This window comes from Rana temporaria, chromosome 5, assembly GCF_905171775.1.
Source record: "Rana temporaria chromosome 5, aRanTem1.1, whole genome shotgun sequence".
NCBI classification, from domain to species: domain Eukaryota; kingdom Metazoa; phylum Chordata; class Amphibia; order Anura; family Ranidae; genus Rana; species Rana temporaria.
Genome location: NC_053493.1, coordinates 388,342,620 through 388,369,826, shown reverse-complemented (window position 1 = coordinate 388,369,826; position 27,207 = coordinate 388,342,620).

Sequence of the window (27,207 nt, the reverse complement as noted above, 5' to 3'; positions counted from 1 at the left end):
AGGTTACATTGTCGCTCAAAATCCGCCAGGTAGTTATCAATTTCACAGTCCTTTTCATCAAAAGCTTTAAAAGCGCTAAACGGAATCTTCCTTGCGTCTGCTGTGCTGTACTCACTGTTCGGAGAAGGTGCGGCTGCTTGTTGGACTGCTGCCAGTTTTAACTGTAGTTCTGCCTCTCTTATTTGTTTATCCTTCTGTAGTTCTGCGTCTCTTATTTCTTTAGCCTCCTTCGCTAACAGGTCCATCACTCTCAGCACCACATCTGCCGTTGGGTTCGGGCCGAACCACGCTAGCTTCTCTCTCATTAGCTTGTTGGCTGGCGATTCCTCCTCCTGAATCACTGGTGTCTCCATCTCTTGTACTGCTGGCGTTGCTGCAATCCCGTCCTCCTGGTCTATCTCCATTGATTCTGCTATGATGACCCGCTTGGTTTTGTTGCTAGCAATCCTTCCACGAACTTCCAGTAGTTCTTCCAGTGTCTGCTTGGAATCCGGGTGTGAAGGGGAATAGAAGGGAAAAATCCCACTGCTGCCAACCAATTGTGACGGTATTGGTATGATATCCCCGTCAACGTTCCCTTCTTCCCATAACGAAAATCACCCCAATATTCCACGAGGAGGGATATCCCTGGAATCGCCCAGAAAGCCACACATGCCAAGCTTACTGCTAGAACAAGACACTTTAATGACACAAAAACTCAGCTTATATGTGGTTACAGCCTGTTAGGAACGCCCCCCTCACACAGTGGGGTTTCCCATACAGATTATAGGAGACAAGTCGGAGCCGACCATGCAGACACGTTTCTTTAGATAAAGACATCAGTGGAGTTAATTATTACACTGAAGCAATCAGAATAATTAACATACTACTTCTCTAATCATTTAGCCTGATGATACAATACACATCTTTTAAGAGTAAACACAGATCTTCTTCACACAACACAATAGATCAATTAACGTTTAGAATAGTGAGGGGACATTAGCACGTCAATAACCTGTCAGAGGAATGAATCACACATGAAATTCCTTTCTACCTCTACCCATATGGCTAGCAGGGAGCAGTAAACTGAGACATATAGGCACATGTATCACAGGTGGCATAAAAAGCTGCCCTCCGCACAAAAAAAAGCCCTCTCCCGGCTCCCGCAGGCAGAGTCGCCATCTCGGGCTGAATCCTGGAGCCCAGTGCAACAACAAGTTGCGGCACTGAGCTCTGGTAACGGGCTTGACAGGGGCGCACTAGCATGGGCACCCCGAGCATCTGCCGCCCGGGGTCCCTCCCATGGGATCCCTCTGTCACTCCTCCCATGATGTTCCTCTGTCCCTCCTCCCACGGCGTCAATCTTTCCTTCCTCCCACGGCATCCCTTTGTCCCTCCTCCTACGAAGTTGACAGGGTGGGTCTTAAACAGGAAGGGTGTGGCCTTGACAGGAAGGGGTGGGTTATATTTTAATTAGGGGATGCACAAGTTTACTCAGGCCTTTGGCAGCACAAAACCCAAATACACCACTGAGTGTACCTAGAAGAAGGTAAGGGGCATTAACATCAAATATTGATTTGATTTGAATTTCTCTCCTGTTCACTTGCTTTCTTCTTGGTTAATTGCTAAAATAAAATAATAACTTCTATTTCTAAAAGCATTCTTCATTTACAGCATTTTTCTCACACCTGCCTAAAACGTTTGCACAGTAGTGTATATTTATAGTTAAGTATGTACTGTATTAGGTTTTATAAAAATATATATATAATAACCAAAACTTTGTTTGATCAAATCCACTTTCCTGAATACGGCCCCATTGCTGGGGGTGGAATGTATGCATCAGAACCCACTTAACATTCCTCCATGGAAAGTCTGTTGCCTTATATTGAACAGATAATCCCAATAAATGTTTCTTGGAATGAGCCGATAACTACACAGTTTTTTTTTTACATCTTAGATGTAGGGGATAAAAAGACTTTCTATGTTTTTTTTACATCTACCACCAGCAGTAGACTAGTCTGCAATTCTTAAAGTGTATGACCAGCCAAAACTGTCCAGTATTTAGGCTGCGTTACAAAAAGAGGAAGAAAAATGTGTGACCATTAAAACCTATGGAACCCCTTTACACTGGTCAGTTGTAGGACCACTGCGTTTTTCAAAGTCCTGCTTGCCGCATTTTGGTGCATGTTTGGTGTGTTAAAAAAAAATCATCAAAGATGTACCTCTCCATCAAAATGAATGGAAAAACGCAACAAAAACACATCAAAATTTAGATATTTGCAAGCACACCATTGATCAACAAGGTAGCAGCCAAACAGGTTTTTAAACGTAGTTTTAAACTATGTCGTTTTTCGGGTTGTAAAAAATGATCGTGTGTGGGCAAAAATGACGTAAAATGCCCGCGCATGCTCAGAAGCAAGTTATGAGACGGGAGCGCTCGTTCTGGTAAAACTAACGTTCATAATGGAGTAAGCACATTCATCACGCTGTAACAGACAGAAAAGTACGAATCGTCTTTTACTAACACGGAATCAGCAAAAGCAGCCCAAAGGCGAATGGAACTTCCCCTTTATAGTGCCGTCGTACGTGTTGTACGTCACTGCGCTTTGCTAGATAATTTTTTTAAAACGATGGTGTGTAGGCACCGTCGTTTTAATGATGAAGTTGGGAAAACTTTGTTTTTTGGACATGCTGAAAAATGTGCTTTAACACTCTTGGGCATGGAGTTCCCCTAGAGCAGTGGTTCTCAACCTGGGGGTCGAATGACGATTTGCCAGGGGTCACAGAATGCTGGGCTGTTTCTGAAGCCCGCACTATTCTCCCAGCCTTTTTGCGGCTGCCCAGCAGGGCTGTCCCTGGAGCCTGCGAAAGCCCAGCTGGGCTGTTCCTGGAGCCTGTGGCCACCCACTCAGCCTCTTTTCAGCCGCCCATTCAGTTCACGGCATGGGTAGGGGGCAGAGACCAGAAGTCAGCTGACTGGTGAGGATTGTGAAGTGGGAGAGACTGGAGGAGACCCTATCTCCTGATTTTGGCATAGGAGTCACTGTTACGAGACACCACAAAGTCGGAGACACAGTGAGTAACACTACCCGTGATTAAAGTTGCCATTATAAGTCCCCACTACAGTTCTCAGATTAGCAGATAACCTTGATCAAGAGCAACTAAGTTGGCTGATCAGAACTCCCCCCCCGCCCCAGCACTGCCACTTGTCCGAACTCTGTGCCAGCAATGCCACTAATCCCCCCCACCCACCAAGGAGTGAAAAAAGGAATACAATAAGTTCCGGTACACACGAGCAAACATGTACGATGAAAGCGGTCCATCGGACCGTTTTCACCGTACATGCCTGCCAGAGGGCTTCTGTACGATGGTTGTACTAACCATCGTACAGAAGTCCGCGTGTAAACAATACGCAGGGCGTGTCCGCGTCGTCGCCGCGACGATGACGCGGCGATGACGTGGAGACGTGGGCGGGCCTGCCATTTAAAGGCTTCCACGCATGCGTCAAAGTCATTCGACGCATGCGAGGGACGGCGGGCGCTCGGACATGTACGGTAGGTCTGTACTGACGACCGTACATGTCCGAGCGGGCAGGATTCCAGCGGACGGTTTTAAAACACGTCCAGGAATATTTGCCCGCTGGGAAAAGGCCCGGCGGGCAAATGTTTGCTGGAATTCGGCCCGCTCGCGCCTACACACGACCGAACATGTATGCTGAAACTGGCCCGCGGACCAGTTTCAGCATACATGTTTGGTCGTGTGTACGGGGCCTTAGAGAATACATAGATAGGAGAGGAAAAGAGGGGGAGGAACAAAGAAAAAGGGGGAGAAAGAATAAGAGATAAGAGACAGAACAAGAAAGACGGCTAGCGCGAGGGATGGGGGGAAAAAGCAAGAAACTAGGATAGAGAGAGATAAAAGGGAAAGAAAGGGTAACAACGAGAAACAGTAGTACATCGTAAAATATACCATAAGGGGTTTGAATACTGTATTAGTGGAAGGGACTCAGGGAGCGCTAAATGTCCGTGGGTTGGGGGGGCGCAAATGACTTGTCTTGCCTCGGGTGCTGACAACCCACGCTCCGAAAATTATTTTACTGTTAGGGGTCCCCACAACTTGAGAAATTTTATCAAGGGGTCACGGCACTAGGAAGGTTAAGAACCACTGCCCTAGAGCTTCACAGGTTGCCACTGGATTCAGCTTCCACTTGTCCATGACAACATCACAGAGCTGGTGGATGTTAGAGACCAGTGACGGTTTGTCTATAGAGGGCGCCGGAGCGCCGCCCCCTCTGGCTCTCACACCACCACTGATTACAATAACATAGATTCATGCATTGCATGAATCTATGTTATTGTTGCCACTGCCGCCGACTATTCAGATGGCCGGATGATGAGCGCCGGTCACCTGATTAACGGCAGCTGGTTGGCTGTATGGAAGTGCCTATCAGAGCCAGCGGCTCTGATAGGCTTTCCGAGTACAGCCCTCAGGCTGTAATCGGCTTCCGGAAAATTATCTAAGGGGCGTACGGGGGGTGCGTTCCTTAGATCAGACTGACAGGCGTCTCAGCCAATCAGGTTCACCGGTAACCTGATTGGCTGAAGCATCATTGAGGGCGGGAGAAGACATCAAGGGATGTGGAAGGAGGATGGCTGACCCCCAGAAAGGTAAGTGCCAGGCGGGGCATTTTACAGGGCACAGCGGCAACAATGGGCACAGTGGCGACAATGGGCACAGTGGCATTAATGGGCACAGTGACGACAATGGGCACAGTGGCATCAATGGGCACAGTGGCGACAATGGGCACAGTGGTGACAATGGGCACAGTGGTGACAATGGGCACAGTGGCAACAATTAAAGGGCACAGTGGCATCAATTGGCACAGTGGCGACAATTGAAGGGCACAGTGGCGACAAAGGGCACAGTGGCGACAATTGGCACAGTGGCAACAATTGATGGGCACAGTGGCTGCGTTTGATGGCATGGCACAGTGGTGACAATTGATGGCACAGTGACTGCGTTTGATGGCATGGCACAGTGGCTACGTTTGGCATGGCACAGTGGTGACAATTGATGGCACAGTGGCTGCATTTGATGGGCCCAGTGGCTGCATTGATGGACACAGTGGCTGCATTTGATGGGCACAGTGGCTGCATTTGATGGGCACAGTGAGGCTGCAATTGTTTTTTTTTTCCGTTTGTGCCCCCCCAAAAATTTTGAGCACCAGCCGCCACTGTTAGAGACCTTCCCTTTGAGGATGCCTCACAGATGCTCAATAGGGTTTAGGTCTGGAGACATGCTTGGCCAGTCCATCACCTTTACCCTCAGCTTCTTTAGCAAGGCAGTGGTCGTCTTGGAGGTGTGTTTGGGGTCCTTATCATGTTGGAATGCTGCCCTCTGAAGGGAGGGGATCATGCTCTGCTTCAGTATGTCACAGTACATGTTGGCACTCATGGCTCCCTCAATGATCTGTAGCACCCCAGTGCCCGCAGCACTCATGCAACCCCAGACAATGACACTCCCACCACCATTCTTGACGGTAGGCAAGACACACTTGTCTTTGTACTCCTCACCTGGTTGTCACCACACATGCTTTAAACCATCTGAACCAAATAAGTTTATCTTGGTCTCATCAGACCACAGGACATGGTTCCAGTAATCCATGTCATTAGTCTGCTTGTCTTCAGCATACTGTTTGCAGGCTTTCTTGTGCATCATCTTTAGAAGAGGCTTCCTTTTGGGATGACAGCCATGCAGACCAATTCGATGCAATGTGCGGCGTATGGTCTGACCACTGACAGGCTGACCCCTTCAACCTCTGCAGCAATGCTGGCAGCACTCATATCTCCATTTCCCAAAGACAACCTCTGGATATGATGCTGAGCACGTGCACTCAACTTCTTTGGTGATCCATGGAGAGGCCTGTTGTAAGTGGAATCTGTCCTGTCATGGTCTTGGCCACCGTGCTGCAGCTCAGTTTCAGGGTCTTGGCAATCTTCTTATAGCCTAGGCCATCTTTATGTAGAGCAACAATTCTTTTTTTCAGATCCTCAGAGAGTTCTTTGCCATGAGGTTCCATGTTGAACTTCCAGTGACCAGTATGAGAGAGTGAGAGCGATAACACCAAATTTAACACACCTGCTCCCCATTCACACCTGAGACCTTGTAACACTAATGAGTCACATGACACCAGGAAGGGAAAATTGATAATTGGCCCAATTTGGACATTTTCACTTAGGGGTGTACTCACTTTTGTTGCCAGCGGTTTAGACATTAATGGCTGTTTGTTGAGTTATTTTGAGGGGGCAGAAAATTTACACTGTTATACAAGATGTACACTCACTACTTACATTGTAGCAAAGTGTCTTTTTTTTCAGTGTTGTCACATGAAAAGATAGAATAAAATATTTACCAAAATGTGAGGGGTGTACTCACTTTTGTAAGATGTATATACACAGTACAGTATATACCCAGTCCCAGGGAATAAATGATCAAATGTTTAATTTGAGGTTTTGTTGATCCACAGGTTTAGAATGTACAACAATTGACTGTATCCAAGGTTTAACATGCAAAGTATGGAACAGTATTAACCCCTTAAGGACCGCCGCACGACGATATACTTTGACAGAATGGCAGGGCTGGGCTCAAGGGCAGGGCCGGCGCAACCACCAGGCGGACCAAGCGGCCGCTTGGGGCGGGCAGGTCCGCAGCCTGGGATGGGGCGGAAAGATTACTTTTTTTTTTTTTTATTGTCCGGAGCAGAGGTGTATGTTGTGTGGGACTCGCAAGCGGCGGGCGCGCTGCACACAGCCGCAGAGTCCGGTCCGCGGCGGCGGACGAGGGACAAGACTTTACCATTCATAGTGGTGGTGGGCACGGCTCAGGCTGCCTGCATCCAATAGCAGGCTCCACCGCTGCGGCGCCGTCCTCCTAGCCTTTCCCCTAAAGAAGGCGACGGCAGCCCCAGAGCATGGCGGGAGTTGTAGTTCTCCAACAGAGCACAGGCACACAGACTTCACTTGGCCCTCTGGTGCCTGTGCTCTGCAGTGACTACAACTCCCAGATTGCACTGCAGGGCACTCAGAGAGAGGGAGAACGTCACATGTTGCTTCTTCTGCTGCAAGTAGGGAACCAAGTCACCGAGGCGAGGAGCAGGTAAGTACATTTACTACACACACGCTGTGGGGGGACAGTGCTGTGTGTGTGGGGCAGTGCTGTGTGTGTGTGTGTGGGGGGCAGTGCTGTGTGTGGGGGGGGGGATTAGCGCTGTGGGGGGACAGTGCTGTGTGTGGGGGGCAGTGCTGTGTGTGTGTGGGGGGGGGGATGTGTGATGGGGAAATACTGTGTGGGGGGTATGTGATGGGGGGATATGTGAAAGGGGGGCAATACTGTGTGGGGGGATATGTGAAGGGGGGGCAATACTGTGGGGGGATATGTGAAGGGGGGGCAATACTGTGGGGGGATATGTGAAGGGGGGCAATACTGTGTGGGGGGATATGTGAAGGGGGGCATTACTGTGTGGGGGGATATGTGAAGGGGGGGCAATACTGTGTGGGGGGATATGTGAAAGGGGGCAATACTGTGTGGGGGGATATGTGAAGGGGGGGCAATACTGTGTGGGGGGATATGTGAAGGGGGGCATTACTGTGTGGGGGGATATGTGAAGGAGGGCATTACTGTGTGGGGGGATATGTGAAGGGGGGGCAATACTGTGTGGGGGGATATGTGAAAGGGGGCAATACTGTGTGGGGGGATATGTGAAGGGGGGGCAATACTGTGTGGGGGGATATGTGAAGGGGGGTAATTATTGAAAGAAACATTTTTGCAAGGGAGGTGGGTGGCCGTTGGGGGGGGGGGGCGCCAAAATGGAGCTTCGCTTGTGTAGGCAGAAATCCTTGCACCGGCCCTGCTCAAGGGCGTACATGTTTGTCCCCTTTAAGAAGCCCAGCCGTGGGTTCCCGAAGCTCCGTGACCGTGCTTGTGGGACCCGCGGACCCGATCGCCGCCGGTGTCCCGCAATCAGGTCACAGGAGCAGAAGAACGGGGAGAGGTGAGTGTAAACACATCTTCCCCGTTCTTCTCTGTGGCAGTGTCAGTGAACAAGGGAACAATGATCAGTGACGTCACACGTACAGCCACGCCCCCTACAGTTAGAAACACACAGGCGGTCACACTTAACCCCTACAGCGCCCCCTAGTGGTTAACCCCATCACTGCCATTGTCATTTTCACAGTAAACATTTCTATAGCACTTTTTGCTGTGAAAATGACAATGGTCCCAAAAATGTGTCAAAATTATCCGATGTGTCCGCCATAATGTCGCAGTCACAAAAAAAAATTGCTGATCGCCGCCATTACTAGTAAAAAAAAAATATTAATAAAAATGCCATAAAACTATCCCCTATTTTGTAAACGCTATAACTTTTGCGCAAACCAATCAATAAACGATTATTGCGATTTTTTTTTTACCAAAAATAAGTAGAAGAATACGTATCGGCCTAAACAGAGGAAAAAAAAGTGTTTTTTATATATTTTTGGGGGATATTTATTATAGCAAAAAGTAAAAAATATTGGGCCAGATTCACAGAAGAGATACGACGGCGTATCTCCTGATACGCCGTCGTATCTCTGTGTTCCGGCCGTCCTAACTATGCGACTGATTCATAGAATCAGTTACGCATAGATAGCCCTAAGATCCGACAGGTGTAATTGAATTACACTGTCGGATCTTAAGGATGCAATTCTAGGCCGGCCGCTAGGTGGCGAGGCCATTGCGGTCGGCGTAGAATATGCAAATGACTAGTTACGGCGATTCCCGAACGTCCACGCTGCCCGTCGATCTAATTTTACGTTGTTTCCGTCAAGATACGCCGCGTAAAATTAGGGCTGAGCCCTAGGTGTTCTAAGCCATGTTAAGTATGGCCGTCGTTCCCGCGTCGAAATTTAAAAAACAACGTCGTTTGCGTAAGTCATCCGTGAATGTCGCTGGACGACATTTATGTTAACGCCGAAACCAATGACGCCCTTGCGACGTCATTTAGCGCAATGCACGTCGGGTAATTTACCCGACGGAGCATGCGCAGTACGTTCGGCACGGGAACGTGCCTAATTTAAATGGTGCCCGCCCCATTTCAGATGGGCGGGCTTGCGCCGAGCGCATTTACGTTACACCGCCGCAAGTTTCCAGGTAAGAGTTTTGAGAATCAGGCACTTACGCTGTAAACCTGCGGCGGTGTAACGTAAATGGGATACGTTACACCGCCGTGGAGTAACGTAAATCTATGTGAATCTGGCCCATAGATTTTTTTTAAAATTGTCGCTCTATTTTTGTTTATAGAGCAAAAAATAAAAACCGCAGAGATGATCAAATACCACCAAAAGAAAGCTCTATTTGTGGGAAAAAAGGACACCAATTTTGTTTGGGAGCGACATCGCACGACCGCGCAATTGTTATTTAAAGCGACGCAGTGCCGAATCGCAAAAAGGGGCAAGGTCCTTAACCTGCATAATGGTCCAGGACTTAACCGGTTAAACAGTATCTCCACATTCTGTAGTAAGTGTTAAAACTGAAAATAAAAAGGTAACAGTATACAGTGAGTAATATTTTACCCCATCCGATTATGACTTAACAAAGTGTTGATTGTGTAGTCTGTGTGTTCTGTCAGTGTCATAAAATGCCATATGTGGAAGGTTTATTTACAAGTCCCCAACTCTCTAAACCATTTGGCAATCCATTTATCTAACTAGGATGTGTAGGACTTATGGATGGCACTTCTCAAGGGAAAACTAGCCTAATTCTCCCCATATGTGTTTCTAAACCCAAAAGCAATAATTGAATATATTGCAGTTTAATAGTCCTTAGATCAACATGTCTGCCTTTGTTCATCTCATTTACATAGGGAATGATGGCATTGGTCGTTTATATAAAAAATGTTGAATTGTTTTATACACTGTGGCAGCTAGCACATAAAAAGGTGAATATACAGGGCCGGATTCAGATACAATGGCGTATCTGTCCGGCCCGCGTAACGTATCTCCGATACGTTACGCCGCTCTGACTTTAGGCGCAAGTTCTCTATTCAGAAAGAACTTGCGCCCTTAGTTACGGCGGCATAACGTATGTGTTGCGGCTTAAGGCCACGTAATTCAAATGTGGAAGGGGGGGCGTGTTTTATGTTAATGTGTGATGACCTGACGTGATTGACGTTTTTACGAACGGCGCCGTCCGTGTACATATCCCAGTGTGCATTGCTCTAAATGACGTCGCACGGACGTCATTTGTTTTGACGTGAACGTAAATTACGTCCAGCCGTATTCGCAAACGACTTACGCAAACAACGTAAAGTATCAAAACTCGGCGCGGGAACAACGGCCATACTTAACATTCGCTACCCCTCATATAGCAGGGGTAACTATACACCGGAAAAAGCAGAACGCAAACGACGTAAAAAAAAAACGCCGGGCGGTCGTTCGTTTCTGAATCGGCGTTAATCCTCATTTGCATATTCCTCGCGTAAAAATATGGAAGCGCCTCCTAGTGGCCAGCCTGGACTTGCAGCCTAAGATCCGACGGTGTAAAACACTTACACCTGGCGGATCTTAGGGATATCTATGCGTAACTGATTCTCTGAATCAGTCGCATAGATACGACCGTCGGAACTCAGAGATACGACGGCGTATCAGGAGATACGCCGTCGTATCTCTTTCTGAATCCGGCCCACAATCTCCAAACAATCATACAAAGTCAAATATAGTGCAAAGCTTCCCAGTGAAAAAATAAATAACTGTCCATATATTAAACAAATACAAAAAGTCCCATATATGAAAATGTGATGGGGAAAAAAAAATTGATCTTCTATGGATCCAGAATATCCAAAATATGCTGTGTCAGTGCAATGTGCCCAAACCACTCACCAGAGAGTAGATCATTTCCATCATAAAAGTATACACATTTAGGCCAAAAGTGTTACGAAATGGTCTTTTACCTTGAAGTCCCTCCACCAATTTATACACTCCTGGGTGTCCCTGCGGTGACAGACGTTTTACAATACCGTAAAATGCCTGTCATCGCATAAAGGCCCAGATTCACAGAGAGCGGGCGCACATTACGTCGCCGTAGCGCAAATAATATACGCTACGCCAACGCAGCGCAGAGAGGCAAGCATGGAATTCACAAAGCCAGTGCTCCCAAAACTGCGCTGGGTTTCGAAGGCGTACGCCGGCGTAGGTGGAAGTGGGCGTGACCCCATGCAAATGAGGCGTGACCCCATGCAAATGATGGGCCGAGCGCCAGACAGATACGTATCACGAACTGCGCATGCGCCGGGACGTGGACGCATCCCTCTGCGCATGCTCACAACCACATCGGAACAACTGCCTAAACTACGCCAGATCACTGCCTACGGCGTGAACGTAATCTACGCCCAGCCAGACACACGTCCAACGTAAACAACGTAAAATACGCCGGCTTGAGTTCCCTGGTGCAGACCTTTGCATGTCTGCTGCTGGGTTACACCTCCTTTACGGGGGTTAACTTTACGCCGGACGTTCAACTTACGCGCACATCGCATAGCCTGAGTTGCTGACTGTGAACAACTCTGCAGCATTTACAGAAATAAGAGCCGCTAGTTACATAGTCCAGGAACTGATGAAAATTCATATTGTGGTGGACAATCTCAGCATTAGTTAATTCCTGGACACCAGGGCACAAGTCCTGGGGAAAAAAGTGTGGGAACTCCCACCCAAGATCCACTCCCCCACCAAAAAAAAAAAAATGATACGCTCATATGCATTTATATGCTGAAAAAAACGACCATTTTTAAAACTTTTTTTCCATTGATACATGTTCCCTGGGGCAAGACCCGGGTTCTCAAAGACGTTTTACGACAATAACTTGCATATTAGGCTTTAAAATGAGCACTTTTGAATTCGAACGTTCGAGTCCCATAGATGTCAATGGGGTTCTAAATGTTTGCGCGAACGTTCGGTCCGTTCGAAGGTTCTGGTGCGAACCGAACGGGGGGGGGGGGGTGTTCGGCTCATCCCTACTCACCATGTAACTATGTAACTATCAGTAGTAGGCAGTAGTAGGTTAAGATGTTGTTTCACTGACACTTATGTAGGATGATTCTTTGATGTAGATTTGATCTATCACAGAAATTCTTGTTGTCAGAATAGGGATCTCTTTGAGTTCCTGTGGCATGAGTTTTGAAAGATGAAGGGAATGTTTTGAATTCTCTCAACTGCTTTCACTTTTCCTCCAAAACTTCCAGGGGTGTCAGACCTCTGATAATGGCTGGAGCAGCTTCTTCATAGACTTTTTTAAAGATCACTAGAGGCTTCCCAGGCTTTTGCCAGGAACTAAGGTGATAGCATGGACAGGGAGGGGTGCTGAAGCATCAGGCTGGAATACAAAGCCTTTCAGTATTTAGTCGGGAACTTTTTAAAATAGTCTCTAAGGCTATGAACCCCTCCTGTTTGGAGCCCCCTGCAAGTGAGACACAGGAATTCTGTAATGAACTATCTGACTTTTTTATCGACAAAAATCGAAAAGATTCAGGCAACAGTTCAACAGAAAAAAAACACCAACCCCACTCAGATACACCAAGAAGAAGAAATCAACAAAACTAGTCCACGATCGACGAATTTCGAGCTGATCCCAATTACCATCGACACCACAAAAAACATCATTGGAAGCCTGCGAGACAACACATCCCCAAACGACATCATCCCGACAAAACTCTTGAAAGAATGCACGGACATATTGGCACCCATCATAACGCGCATCATAAACCAATCATTCAGGGAAGGGATGGCTCCGAACAACCTCAAGCAAGGCATAATAAAACCCCTCTTAAAGAAGCCCAACCTCGACCCGAAAGACCCTAACCAGCGCAGACCGGAAACAAGCCTGAACACGATCTCCAAGATCATGGAGAAAGCAGTAGTGCAACAGCTTCAGCCCCACTTGGACGACCCCAAACTCCTAGATCCTCTACAATCAGGTTTTCGCCCAGGCCACGGCACAGAAACGGCTCTTCTCAAGATATGGGATGACGTCCTTGAAGCAGCAGATGACGGAGAACCCTGTCTCCTAGTTCTGCTGGACCTTAGTGCAACCTTCGACACAGTAGATCACAACATATTGCTCACGCGACTCAAAGAAGTAGCAGGAGTCCCTGACGCGGCCCTACCGTGGTTCGCATCTTTCTTAGGAAATCGCACCCAGACCGTGAAACTTGGAGGTTTTACATCAGAAACACGGACCATCAAATGCGGAGTCCTGCAAGGATCACCCCTCTCACCCGTACTCTTCAACATCTACAGCCACCCGCTCCTCAAAATCATCAGTAAACAGGACCTGCGCTACCACTCCTACGCAGACGACACGCAGCTTTACCTTCGAATCACCAACAAAAAAGACCAATTTCATGAACTTGGAAAGTGCCTCACACTTATCGACAATTGGATGACCGAAAGCTCCCTCAAACTCAACGGATCCAAAACTGAACTACTCATCCTTCACGCAAATAGGAAATCCATTTCTAGGACCACATGGACACCACCCACCATCCTCGGACAAACCATTGCGCCAAGCAAAAAAATCAAAAGCCTCGGAGTCATCTTCGACTCAGACATGACGATGGAGGCACAAATAGGATCAGTCGTCAGCGGTTCCCATCATCTGCTCCGCATGCTACATAGACTCATCCCCTTCATCCTGAAAGAGGACACAGCGGTAGTGGTTGGAACAATCATCAACTCACGACTCGACTACGCAAACTCCCTCTACTTAGGACGACCGAAATACCAGATTGCACGTCTACAAGTCGTCCAGAACACGGCAGCCAGACTGGTAACAGGTAAAAAGCCATGGGAATCAGTCTCCCAGTCTTGAGGTCCCTCCACTGGCTGTCCGTACAGGACAGGGTGACATTCAAGACACTCTGCCTCACCCACAAATGTATACAGGGGAAGGCTCCCCAATACTTAAGCGAGAAAATAAAACCGTACGTCACCAAGCGTGTGCTCCGGTCAACCAACCAAAACCTTCTCCAAATTCCTAAATCCCGATACAAATCGAAGGGAGAACGAAGATTTTCGGTCCAAGGACCACGGCTCTGGAATGCTCTACCCATCACCATCCGCTTAGAGGAAAACCATCGGGCATTTAGGAAAAAACTAAAGACCCACCTCTTCTGAAAGACCGGTACGATGCTGGATTCTAAGCGCCTTGAGGCGATTAAGTTCGCATTTGCTGCGCTATACAAGTTACTCACTCACTCACTCACTCAGTATCTATTCAGTCAAATTTTTAAGGGAATTTGGCACATCTTCCCTCTGGGTGTTAGAGGACTTTGTCTCAGCAATGGTTCCAGCAAAGAGAAGCTGTGGCGTTGGATGCAGAGGAAGTACAGGTGAGCAATCTACTAACACTACAGTGCCCCCTCTTCCTTCACAGAGCATTAGTCTCCTTGTTCCCCCTTTCAGAGCACCAGTGCCCCCTTACCCCTTACAATGCCCTCTTTAGGTTTATGTGTGTCTCACTTGTGGTACAGCAGTTGAGTAGAATTTTATCAGTGTAAGGATTACGTTGTGTGTACAGTGTGTACTACAAGTAGGCTTAAACTATATGTAAAGTGATTGTAAACCTTTTTTTTTTATATAAAATAAAACTCTTATAAATCAAAAAAGTGCAGGGCATATAAACTGAAACTGTGTCTTTAAATACTATTAAAAGAAAATAAAAAAAATGCAACTCATTAACCACTTCAGCCCCGGACCATATTGTTGGTCAAAGACCAGGCCACTTTTTGCGATTCGGCACTGCGTCATTTTAACTGACAATTGCGTGGTCGTGCGACGTGGCTCCCAAACAAAATTGGCGTCCTTTTTTCTCACAAATAGAGCTTTCTTTTGGTGTTATTTGATCACCTCTGCAGTTTTTAGTTTTTGCGCTATAAACAAAAATAGAGTGACAATTTAAAAAAAAATGAATATTTTTTACTTTTTGCTGTAATAAATATCCCCCAAAAATATATATATAAAAAAAAATCCTCATTTTAGGCCGATACGCATTCTTCTACATTATTTTCATTAAAAAAATTGCAATAAGCGTTTATTGATTGGTTTGCGCAAAAGTTATAGCGTTTACAAAATAGGGGATAGTTTTATGGAATTTATATTAATATATTTTTTTTACTAGTAATGGCGGCGATCAGCGATTTTTATCGGTACTGCGACATTATGGCAGACACTTCGGACACTTTTGACACATTTTTGGGACCATTTGCATTTTTATAGCGATCAGTGCTATAAAAATGCATTGATTACTATAAAAATGCCACTGGCAGGGAAGGGGTTAACACTAGGGGGCGACGAAGGGGTTAAGTATGTTCCTTGGGTGTGTTCTAACTGAAGGACTGACTTGGGGAAATGACTGATCGCTGTTCATACATTGTATGAAAAGACAATCAGGCATTTCTCCCCCTGACAGGACCGGGAGCTGTGTGCTTACACACACAGCTCCCGATTCTCGCTCTGTAACGAACGATTGCGGCTGCCCGGCGGTGATCGTGCCTGCCGGGCACACGCGTCGGCGTCATGGGCGAGCAGGGGGGTGCGCGTGTGAGCCTACGGCGGCGCGCGCGCCCCTATTGGCTGTTCGGCAAGATGACGTAATATTACGTGATCTCGCCCAGTAGAGCCGACCTGCCGCTGTAAAAATGTGGCGGCTGGTCGGCAAGCGGTTAATAGTGCTAAATATTAATAAATACACAATAAATAGAGTCTGTAGAGAGTCCAAAAGCACAAAATGTGAAATAATACTGTGCACCTCCAAGATGAGTTAAGGTAGATAAAAATAAATATTTATAAACCTCCATTATTTATTAAAAATAATTGCACTTACATTTAAGTGGATAACAAACAGCTTGTGTAAATACCAAAGATGAGAAACAGGTCTTCCCCTAGTGACACTCGGCTGCTCATAGGTGGTAGTGTGTGTGTGTGCGCGGCTGTGCCCTACACATTTTGTCAGCTGTGACGTCATCAGGGGCACCTGCCAGCGTGGCTGCAGAGGTTGAAGGGGTGGGGGTCAGCCTGTCAGTGCTCAGACCATACGCTGCACACTGCATCAAATTGGTCTGCATGGCTGTCATCCCAGAAGGAAGCCTCTTCCAAAGATGATGCACAAGAAAGCCCGCAAACAGTTTGCTGAAGACAAGCAGGCTAAGGTCATGGATTACTGGAACCATGTCCTGTGGTCTGATGAGACCAAGATAAACTGATGTGCTTCAGATGGTGTCAAGCGTGTGTGGCGGCAACCAAGTGAGGAGTACAAAGACAAGTGTGTCTTGTCTACAGTCAAGCATGGTGGTGGGAGTATCATGGTCTGGGGCTGCTTGAGTGCTGCCGGCACTGGGGAGCTACAGATCATTGAGGGAACCATGAATGCCAACATGTACTGTGACATACTGAAGCAAAGCATGATCCCCTCCCTTCGGAGACTGGGCCGCAGGGCAGTATTTCAACTTGATAACGACCCCAAACACTCCTCCAAGACAACCTCTGCCTTGCTAAAGAAGCTGAGGGTAAAGGTGATGGACTGTCCAAGCATGTCTTCAGACCTAAACCCTATTGAGCATCTGTGGGGCATCCTCAAATGGAAGGTGGAGGAGTGCAAGGTCTCTAACATCCACCAGCTCTGTGATGTCATCATGGAGGAGTGGAAGAGGACTCCAGTGGCAACCTGTGAAGCTCTGGTGACCTCCATGCCCAAGAGGGTTAAGGTAGTGCTGGAAAATAATGGTGGCCACACAAAATATTTACACTTTGGGTCCAATTTGGACATTTTCACTTAGGATGTACTCACTTTTGTTGCCAGCGGTCAAGACATTAATGGCTGTGTGTTGCGTTATTTTGAGGGGACAGCAAATGTACACTGTTATACAAGCTGTACACTCACTACTTACATTGTAGCAAAGTGTAATTTCTTCAGTATTGTCACATCAAAAGATATTACAAAGTATTTACAAAAATGTGAGGTGTGTATACTGTATACTATATGCAGATTTTCTTTTCTTTCTAATGCCATGCACGCGGTCGGAATTTCCAATGGAAAAAGTCCGTTCCATCGGAAATTCTGTTTGTCTGTATGGAATTCTGAGGGGAAAAAACATGCATGCTTGGAAACAATTCAACGCATTCTCGGAAGCATTGAACTTCATTATTCTAGGCTTGTCGTAGCGTTGTACTCCATGGGGCAGATTCTCGTAGATCGCCGCATCTCTGCGGTGGCGTAACGTATCTCATTAACGTTACACCGCCGCAAGTTTTTCGGGCAAGTGCTTGATTCACAAAGCACTTGCCTGTAAAGTTGCGGCGGCGTAGCGTAAATCCCCCGGCGCAAGCCCGCCTAATTTGAATTAGGGGGCGTTTAGCATTTAAATTAGGCGCGTTCCCACGCCGAACCTAATGCGCATGCACCGTCCGAAGAATATCCCAGGGTGCATTGCGCTAAATGACGTCGCAAGGACATCATTGATTTCGACGTGAACGTAAATGGCGTCCAGCCCCATTCACGGACGAGTTGCGCAAACGATGTAAAATTTTCAAATTGCGACGTGGGAACGATGGCCATACTTAACATTGAGTACGCCACCTAGGGGGCATGTTTATCTTTACGCCGCGTATCTCTTACGGAAACGGCGTATCTTTACTGCGACGGGCAAGCGTACGTTCGTGAATCGGCGTAACGACTCAATTGCATATTGTACGCCGACCTCAATGGAAGCGCCACCTAGCGGCCTGCGTAAATATTGCAGCCTAAGATACAACGGCGCAGGCCGTCGTATCTTAGGCATGTTTAAGTGTATCTCAGTTTGAGCATACACTTAAACATACGACGGGCTTAGATTCGGAGTTACGTCGGCGTATCTACTGATACGCCGGCGTAACTCTTTGTGAATCCGGCCCCATGTGTATGCAAGACAGCTTGAGCGGAATTCCGTTGGAAAAACCCGTCAAAGTTTATTCTGATGGGAAATTTGATCGTGTGTACCGGGCATTAGGGGATACAATGGTGTTTACATTAACAATGTGCTATAAAAGACAACCTCACAAAATGCTGTAATAATATCTCAAATAGCTCACCTAATATCCTGATGGATAAATAGAATCCACCAGCCATTCTTAGATTTTCATTAAATCCTCATTAAACCAGATCCGTGTAATATTAAATTATTCCTGACACTTTTATGTGAACGCTTCAAAGAGAAGGTCTTTAATAGAAAAGGAATTAGCGGTTCCACGATCATATATAACATATGACATATTCAGTGTACAAACTCGTCTTCAACACTTCTATAAATCTACCATTAATTTGATCCTGTTTACAGACCACCCGGAGAAGTTGTAAACTGTCCTTCACATCGGCTGGCCTGAACAGGGACGCTCTAAAAGAAAAAAGCAACTGTCAAGAGGCTTTATCATTCAACCTGTATTGAAAGAAATGCGCAGCCTGCAGTGGCCCTCCCTCTGAAAATGCTAGTTACTTGGCTATATCTGGCATCAGCATGACAGCAGAACAAACAATCATATTAGAAGGAGAGACAAGCAATGTAAGCCTCTATATTTACATAAGAGAACAGTCCCATGATGCTTTTTCATTCTAAGGCCGCGTACACACGATCGGTTAAACCGATGAGAACGGTCTGATGGACCATTTTTATCGGTCCAAAGCGATCGTGTGTGGGCGCCATTGGTTATTTATCCATCGGTTAAAAAAAAGCCAACTTGTTTTAAATTTAACCGATGGATTCCTAACCGATAGAAAAAAAAACGATCGTTAGTAGGCACGACCATCGGTTAAAAATACACGCATGCTCAGAATCAAGTCGACGCATGCTTGGAAGCATTGAACTTCTTTTTTTCAGCACTTCGTTGTGTTTTACGTCACTGCGTTCTGACACGATCTTTTTTTTAACCGATGGTGTGTAGGCACGACTGACCATCAGTCAGCTTCATCGGTTAACCGATGAAAACGGTCCATCAGACCGTTTTCATCGGATGGACCGATCGTGTGTACATGGCTTAAAGCGGAGGTTCACCCTTAGAGAGCACTTTTTAGCCTTCGATTCCTGCTCGTTTTTACTAGGGGAATCGGATATTTGTTTTAAAATATGAGCATTACTTACCTGTTTACGAGATGCATCCTCTCCGTCGCTTCCGGGTATGGGCTGCGGGAATGGGCGTTCCTTCTTGATTGACAGTCTTCCGAGAGGCTTCCGACGGTCGCATCCATCGCGTCACGATTTTCCGAAAGAAGCCGAACGTCGGTGCGCAGGCGCAGTATAGAGCCGCACCGACGTTCGGCTTCTTTCGGCTACGAGTGACGCGATGGATGCGACCGTCGGAAGCCTCTCGGAAGACTGTCACTCAAGAAGGAACGCCCGCTCCCGAAGACCCATACCCGGAAGCGACGGAAGAAGATGCAGCTCGAAAACGGGTAAGTACGGATCATATTTTAATACAAATAGCCGATTCCCCTAGACCGAACGAGCAGGAAGCTAAAAAAAAAAAAAAAGAAATGGTTGAACTCCCGCTTTAAGTATGACCCAAGTCTTTGGGGTTGAATGATACAAAGTGCGAACGGCATCTATTCAACTCGAAAGACTAACACTTGTGGTTGGAGGTTGGTAAAAACACATATTTGTACTATCCCTTGACCACCCACCAATATGGCAACTGGATAAAGTTGTACACTTGACCACCACCACAATGCTTTGTTTAACCACTTGCTGACCACGCTATAGCCAAATGATGGCTACAGTATGGTCCTCCAGTTTTGGGAGGGTGTCAATAGACATCTCCCCAGAACCCCACCCTCTGCATGCCTCCTGCAGTGCGCATTGGGTGCGCTCTGTTACTGCTGTATCCAATCACAGCTGATCACATGTAAACAGACTTGTCGGTTATCGGAATTCCTATCCTCCCACGCTGTGTCTGTGGGAGGAAAGGAGTCACTAACCAGCAAGGCTGTCAGTACATCTTCACACTGATAATCAAGGCACTGATCATCACTGCCCTGATGATCAATGCAGCCCCATCGGTGCAGCCTATCAACGCCAAGCAGTGCAGCCTATCAGTGTCAATCAATGCAGCCTATAAGCATACCTCCCAACATTCTGAGATGGGAATTAGTGACACCTATCAGCAAAAGTATGCAGGCATAGGACACACCCCTTGCCACGCCCCCTTAAAGGAGAATTCTAAAAAAAATAAGATTGGTTAAACTCACAAGTGCTTTTTTTACCACTACTATTTCTTTATATTGGCTTTTGGAATTTACAAATGCAGCAATTTAGAAATCAGATGAAAGTTTAGCTCTGGGAAACACGTTTTGATAGATAAAAAGTGCATTTTATATACAACTATATAGATCAGACCAAAATGAGGGACAAATGAGGAGAATGAGGGACTGAGGGACAGAGGGACATTGCTCCAAATCAGGGACAGTCCCTCGAAATCAGGGACAGTTGGGAGGTATGTATCAGTGCTTATCAGTGCCACGCCATCAGTGTCCATCAGTGCCGCCTATCAGTGCCCATCAGTATCGTCTATCAGTGGCCATCAGTTCATCATATTGAAAAAAAAATTGGCTCAGGACAATTATAGCTTTTCTATAAACCTGAAATAAACTGTTCTAGCACCACAAACTGAAAACACTATTTAATAAATGTTTAAGCACCAGCAGTGTTATACTGGGTGGACATCATATGACATCATCCATTGTACCGGGCTGGCCCAGGTACCATGTGATCAATGTAACCAATCACAGTAACTGGTCACTTCAGAAAACACACCATGCCTCTTACTAAATACCTTGGATTGTCTACTTTCCAAAAAGGGTTAATTTGGGGGTATTTGTACTGTCCTGGCATTTTAGGACCCCAAGAAATTAGATTTTATGTGACAAGAAAAATTGCGCATACCATATGTGAAAAAATTAAATTAAAGCTGCGACTCAAAAATGTTATACAACATCAAAATACATGGAAAAGGGATTAGATTAGCAGTCTACATCAGGATTGATACATTTTTATATATACAGTATATAAAATAGTTTGCAGACTCTATAACTTTCACACAGACTAAATAAAATACTGTACACTGAAATGTAGCAGAATACATTTGGCCTAAAATAGTATTTATTTGTAAATAAAAATCAATACAAATTAAGAAAAAAGTTTTTATTTTTTTTAATTTTTTGGTATTTTTCTGTTTATATAGTAAAAAAATAAACGAGTGGTGATTATCTGTTTAAAAAATGAAAAAATAATAATTTGGGTACAATGTTACATGAGTAATTGTCATTTAAAGTGTGACAGTGCCATTTCCTTTTATGAATAAATAAATAATAAATAATAAAAAAAAGTGTGACAGTGGTGAAAGCAGAAAATTAACACCTTTCCGCCTGGCCTACAGCAGAATGATGGCCAGGAAGTGGCTTTACTATCCTGACTAGACGTCATATGATACTCTGTGTTCGACTCGAACACCGGGTAATCGGCCATTCGCGAAGAACGCACATTTTGAGGCGTTCATGGCAAATTTGAGCGCCGCGGAACGCCCCATAATGCACTCCAAGATCACAGTGCATTGCTGTATGATGATTGGCCAAAGCATGAACCTGACCTGCATGCTTTGGCCAACCCCAGCGCCCACTGCTAAGAGAGCCATAATTGGCCAATCATGGCTCAGGGGTTCTAAGTCCAGGCCCCACACTATGTAAGGCTGCATACACGGCGGCCCTGTGTAGTGTTGTTGGTGTGGACGGAGAGATATCTTGATTTAGATAAAGCAGGCAGGTTATTCAGTTAGAGGCAGTGTATTTGATATAGATATACAGTCAGTCTAGTATATATATATTAGGGCTGTGCGTTAAACGCGATATTAACGGCGTTAACGCAAACCCATGTTAACGCCGTCAATATTTTTATCGCGCGATTAACGCAGGAGCCCTCGGGGTGGACATGCAGAGTGTGCAGCGGCGCGGCGCGGCTTACCTTTTCGCTGGATTCACAGGCAAGTTACTCACCTTGTCCCTGGATCCAGCGATGCCACCCCGCTGTGTGATCGAGCGGGTCCTCCTTGCTTGGCGGGTCCTCCTTGCTTGGCGGGTCCTCCTCGCTTGGCGGGTCCTCCTCGCTCGGCGGGTCCTCCTCGCTCGATTCACAGTGCATGTGTGCCGCCGAGCTCCGTTCCCTGCGACGTTACGACGCACGGGAGCGGAGAACGGCGCCAAATTTAAAAAAGTAAACAAACACAATACACACAGTATACTGTAATCTTATAGATTACAGTACTGTATGTAAAAAATACACACCCCCCTTGTCCCTAGTGGTCTGCCCAGTGTCCTACATGTTCTTTTACAAAATAAAAACTATTCTTTCTGCCTGAAAAACTGTAGATTGTCCAAAAGTGTCCCTTTATGTCAAAAATGGTTTTAGATCAGCTAGAAAACAGCGATAATAAATTATAATCACTTGCAGAATTGTGCGATATTTGTGGGGAAATTCGTCATAAATTAGAGCGATTAATCGTGAGTTAACTATGACATTAATGCGATTAATCGCGATTAAAAATTGTAATCGTTTGACAGCACTAATATATATATATATATATATATATATATATATATATATATATATATATATATACATAAAATAGATACTGTATACAGTGCATTCCATGGTGTACTGTTTCTAATACACTTCAGGGGGTGTATTAATATATATATATATATATATATATATATATATATATATATATATATCGTCACCTGTCACCTTTTGTCACCTGTTACTATTTGAGGACGCCGCGAGGATGGTGAGCAGCGACAATGCATGCATCAGTGATACTGTCTCTCTTATCTTCCTGTTGGAGCACACGCTTCGTTGAATAATGGATATGGCATTAGAGGCAGAACAGTGGGAGGAAGAGGAGGACTTTCTTACCTCTCAAGGTCCATTTTATCCAGATAGTATTCCTGCAGACCCACCAAACACACAGGAAGAAGAGGAGGAGGATTGTGTCAGCATGGATGTGGAGGATAACACTCAGCAGCAGTCTTCAAGGGATCGTTTTCAGTCCCCAGAAACTAAAGAATTTGTATTTATTTACAAATGATATAGAAGAAGTTGATATAACTAACTCAATCTTAGTGTTTGGAGATGATACAAAACCAAAGCGGTGCTGTGGTCCATGTGGCTCTGTGCTGAGTGTCTCCGCTCCCTGCTGGATTGGCCTTCTGCCATTTTGTGGGCACTCAGGCAGGTGTGCTTACATGGATTCCCTCAGTGCCAAGAAAGCAAATCTAACTCAACAGTCTCAGAAAAGCAGCTCCACTCCTCCTCGATGCCCCAGTGTCTCTTGGGAATTATAGTTGTAGCGCTACCCCCGCAGGAGCCGCTGGTTGTTTGTGGGATCGGCGTATTGAGTTACCTTGCAGGGTGTCTAGGGGTGATACTAGTGAGTTGAGGCAATGAGCGAAGGTCCAGTCATCAATTGGGTTTTCTTCAATGCTTTATTCCAAGGCCCAACATGGCCAACATCAACATAAGACAAGACAGGAAAGGTTGAGGAAGCATGAGAACTACTTTAGTATCAGGCCTTGGATATGAAGAAGAGCAGCCCTGCTCTTAGTAATAATGAGATCAGTTTGTCGCCATTCTAGCCAGAGTGGGTAAAGTGCCCCCGGACAGACCTCTGCCACAAGCCTGGCAGCCGAAGTGTCACTTGTAAATCGCTGGGAGAAACAGACCTCTGCCACAGGCCTGACTCTGGACCTCTGCCACAGGCCTAGCGATTTAGGGTGCAATAATTGAATTGAGCGAATCCTCCCAGTAAATTCAGTTAAAGCCACCAGTTGACAGCTGCAATATACCTGTCAGTATCGTGGTGACCAGATCCCCGATGGTTTGTTCAGGCCTCCTGGATAACCTCTTTCCGGGTTCTCACTGAGCCGATTCCCCACCACAAAGCTCTCAGTTTAGGATCCTCTTAGCAAAGGTTGGGACCCAGCAAGTCGCTGGGGCCCCTTTCCGCATCAGTATGGAGCTCCGCATGGTGCGCAACTCTGGCCAGGAAGGCCATTTTGACGGGGTCCATGGATGCGCGTACCCTGAAGGTGGATGCCGCACCTGGAACTCGGACCCCGCGAAAAAGGACCTAGAATCAATGGCGTCTGCCCCAGATATACCCTTCCCCAGCACGCCCAGCGAGGGAAAACTCCTCTAAATGGCTGCTGGGCAAAAGTGGCTGTGCCAGAACCCCTCTAGCGCCAACTGCCGCCCAGAGGTGGAAACTCACCCCTGAAACACAGGCTGACCTACAAGCTAGTTCTGAAAGGACAGCAGCCCTGCAATTTAACAAATTGTGAATGGGAGCAAAATAATTTTCCCATTCCCCACTAACTTTAGCGTAGTGCCCATACTGAAAGTAAGGGGGCGCTACATAGTGCAAAGGTTTCATAAGCTTCACAATATGGCTTACTGCCTGGACTTCAATCCCATGATCCTCAGCGTTCTGCATAGGAACCCATAGGCTTTTCTGGCTATAGTTCTCCCTCTGCTGACTGGAGGGGATATTGCAACATAACATTCAGCACAACAGCAGAAAGTGAAAGTAAACATATTATAAAAGAGGGAAATGTCTCCTTCCCTCCCCATTTATCTGTAGTCCAACACCTGGTTTCACAACATTTGACTTTTTTTCAATATTCTGAACCTTTTACCTCATATTGTGACTAACGTTTCTCTTATAATTGTTGGAGATGTACAGGTACCCCGGGAAAATGTTATCCATATATTTTGGACATGTCCAAAGATAAGGATATTCTGGAGAGAGATCTTGCGAGTCATTGATAAAGTGACAGCAGTTCCGCTCGACTTAGGGCTCGTACACACGACCGAACATGTCCGCTGAAAATGGTCCGCGGACCAGTTTCAGCGGACATGTTCGGTCGTGTGTACGGCCTATCGGGCCGTTTTCCAGCGGACATTTGTCCAGCCGACCGTTTTCCAGCGGACAAAAATTTCTTAGCATACTAAAAAACATGTCCGCTGGAAACCTGTCCGTCGGACATGTTCGGTCGTCTGTACGACTCACCGGACATGTCCGCTCAGTCGAAAGCCCTCGCATGCGTCGAAGTGATTCGACACATGCGTGGAAGCATTGACCTTCCAGGGTCGCGCACGTCACCGCATCATCGTCGCGGCGACGGAGTGGCCATGTCACCGCATATCCTGTCCGCGCGGATTTCTGTTTGATGGTGTGTACAACCATCAGACAGGAATCTCCGAGCGGACATGTCCGATTAAAAAACGGTCCGGCGGACCATTTTCATCGGACTGTCCGCTCGTCTGTTACGGGGCCTAAGAGGCAAAGATCTGTCTATTGGGACTAGTGGAAGAAAATAAGGCCTCTTTAGAAAGAAGGACAAAGGTGGGCCTGTTACTTTTCTATGGAAGGAAAATAAAGGAAAATTTATATGAAATACTTACCGTAATTTTCCTTACCTGATGGACTCCATGGCAGCCTACGTGTGGGTTAATCCCGCCTCTCATACCTCATAGGACCCTACTCCCATAAAGCTTTGCTTCTCCCAGTAGACTGTGTTCCGTAATTTAGCCTACTCCAGCAAAGGGGAGGGAACTCCTGCTGCCATGGAGTCCATCAGGAAAGGAAAATTACGGTAAGTATTTCATATAAATTTTCCTTTTTCCTGACAGACTCCATGGCAGCCTACGTGTGGGAAATAACTAGCCATACACACCCGGGTGGGCAAATTGCTGGTTAAAGAAAAAGTTTTAATTGACATTGTCAACAGATAGAACATGTAAACCAAAATTAACCGACGATAAAGAAGCCGGTTCTACGCAGTAGTGCGTCATAAATGTATTCAGTGATGACCAAGAGGCCGCTCTGCAGATTACTTCCGGAGAAACGTGTCGGGCAGCCGCCCACGACGTAGCCATACCCCGAGTAGAATGGGCGGTTACCGCTTCCAGGGGCAGCCAAACCCTTCGCTTTATAAGCCCCTTGGATTGCCGTACAATCCACGCTGCAATAGTTCTCGGGGAAGCACGCATTCCCTTGTTCTTTCCGTGAAAGGACACAAATAGATGATCGGTTTGCCGAAAAGATGCTGTAGCTTCCAGATACTGTTTTAATACACTCCCAACATCCAAAGGATGAATTTCAGAGTCCTCAGAAGAACGAAAGATGGGAAGGACGATCTCTTGGTTCTCATGGAAGACTGATGTAACTTTAGGTTTGTGACCTAGCATGGGGATCAAGACCACACGATCCGGGAAGAACGTAAGGAAAGGTTCCTTACACCCTAATGAGCCAATTTCTGATCTTTGATTGATTGTTGGTCTGAATTTTGCATGTTTGAGAAAAAATCCAGAACTAGCGGAAGATCCCATTTGGAGAATCTTGGCTTTCTTAGAGGTCTCAGTCGGATAGCTCCTCTGAAAAACTGTCTGACTAGAGTGTGAGTGGCCCAGGATATCCCGGTGAATGCGGAGATAGCCGAGACTTGGACTCTTAGTGAGCTCACAGATAGAGGTAGCTCAAGACCCGTCTGAAGAAAACCCAGAATGTCCTGAATTCTGGGATTACTAGGAGAACCATCCATAGAAGTGGTATAGTCAGAGAATTTTGACCATATCCTTTGGTAGATTCTGTTAGTACTTGGTCTTCTAGCGTTCAATAGGGTGGAGATGGCTCCGCTTGGACAACCTAACGCTTCCAACCTTCCCCTTTCAAGAACCAGGCCATCAGATGTAGATGGGTTGGACATGGATGAGGAGTCGATCCTTGTAGCAGGAGATCTGATCTGGATGGAAGAGGAACTGGATCCCGGAAGCTCAACTGAAACAGCAATTGGAACCACGGCCTGTTGTGCCAGTATGGGACTATTGCCACTATCTCGACTTCCTCCCACCTGAGTCTCGATAGAAACTTGAGGATGACTGGAATTGGAGGGAAGGCATAGGCTCTGCGAAACCTCCACTGATCCGTTAGAGCATCCAACCCGAAGGCCTGGGGACAGCGACATCTGGTGTAATACTTCTCCAGCTTGAAATTGCATGGGGATGCAAACAGATCCACTTCTGGTGAAAAATCCAGTGACAGGATCCAACTGAAAATCTCGCTGTGG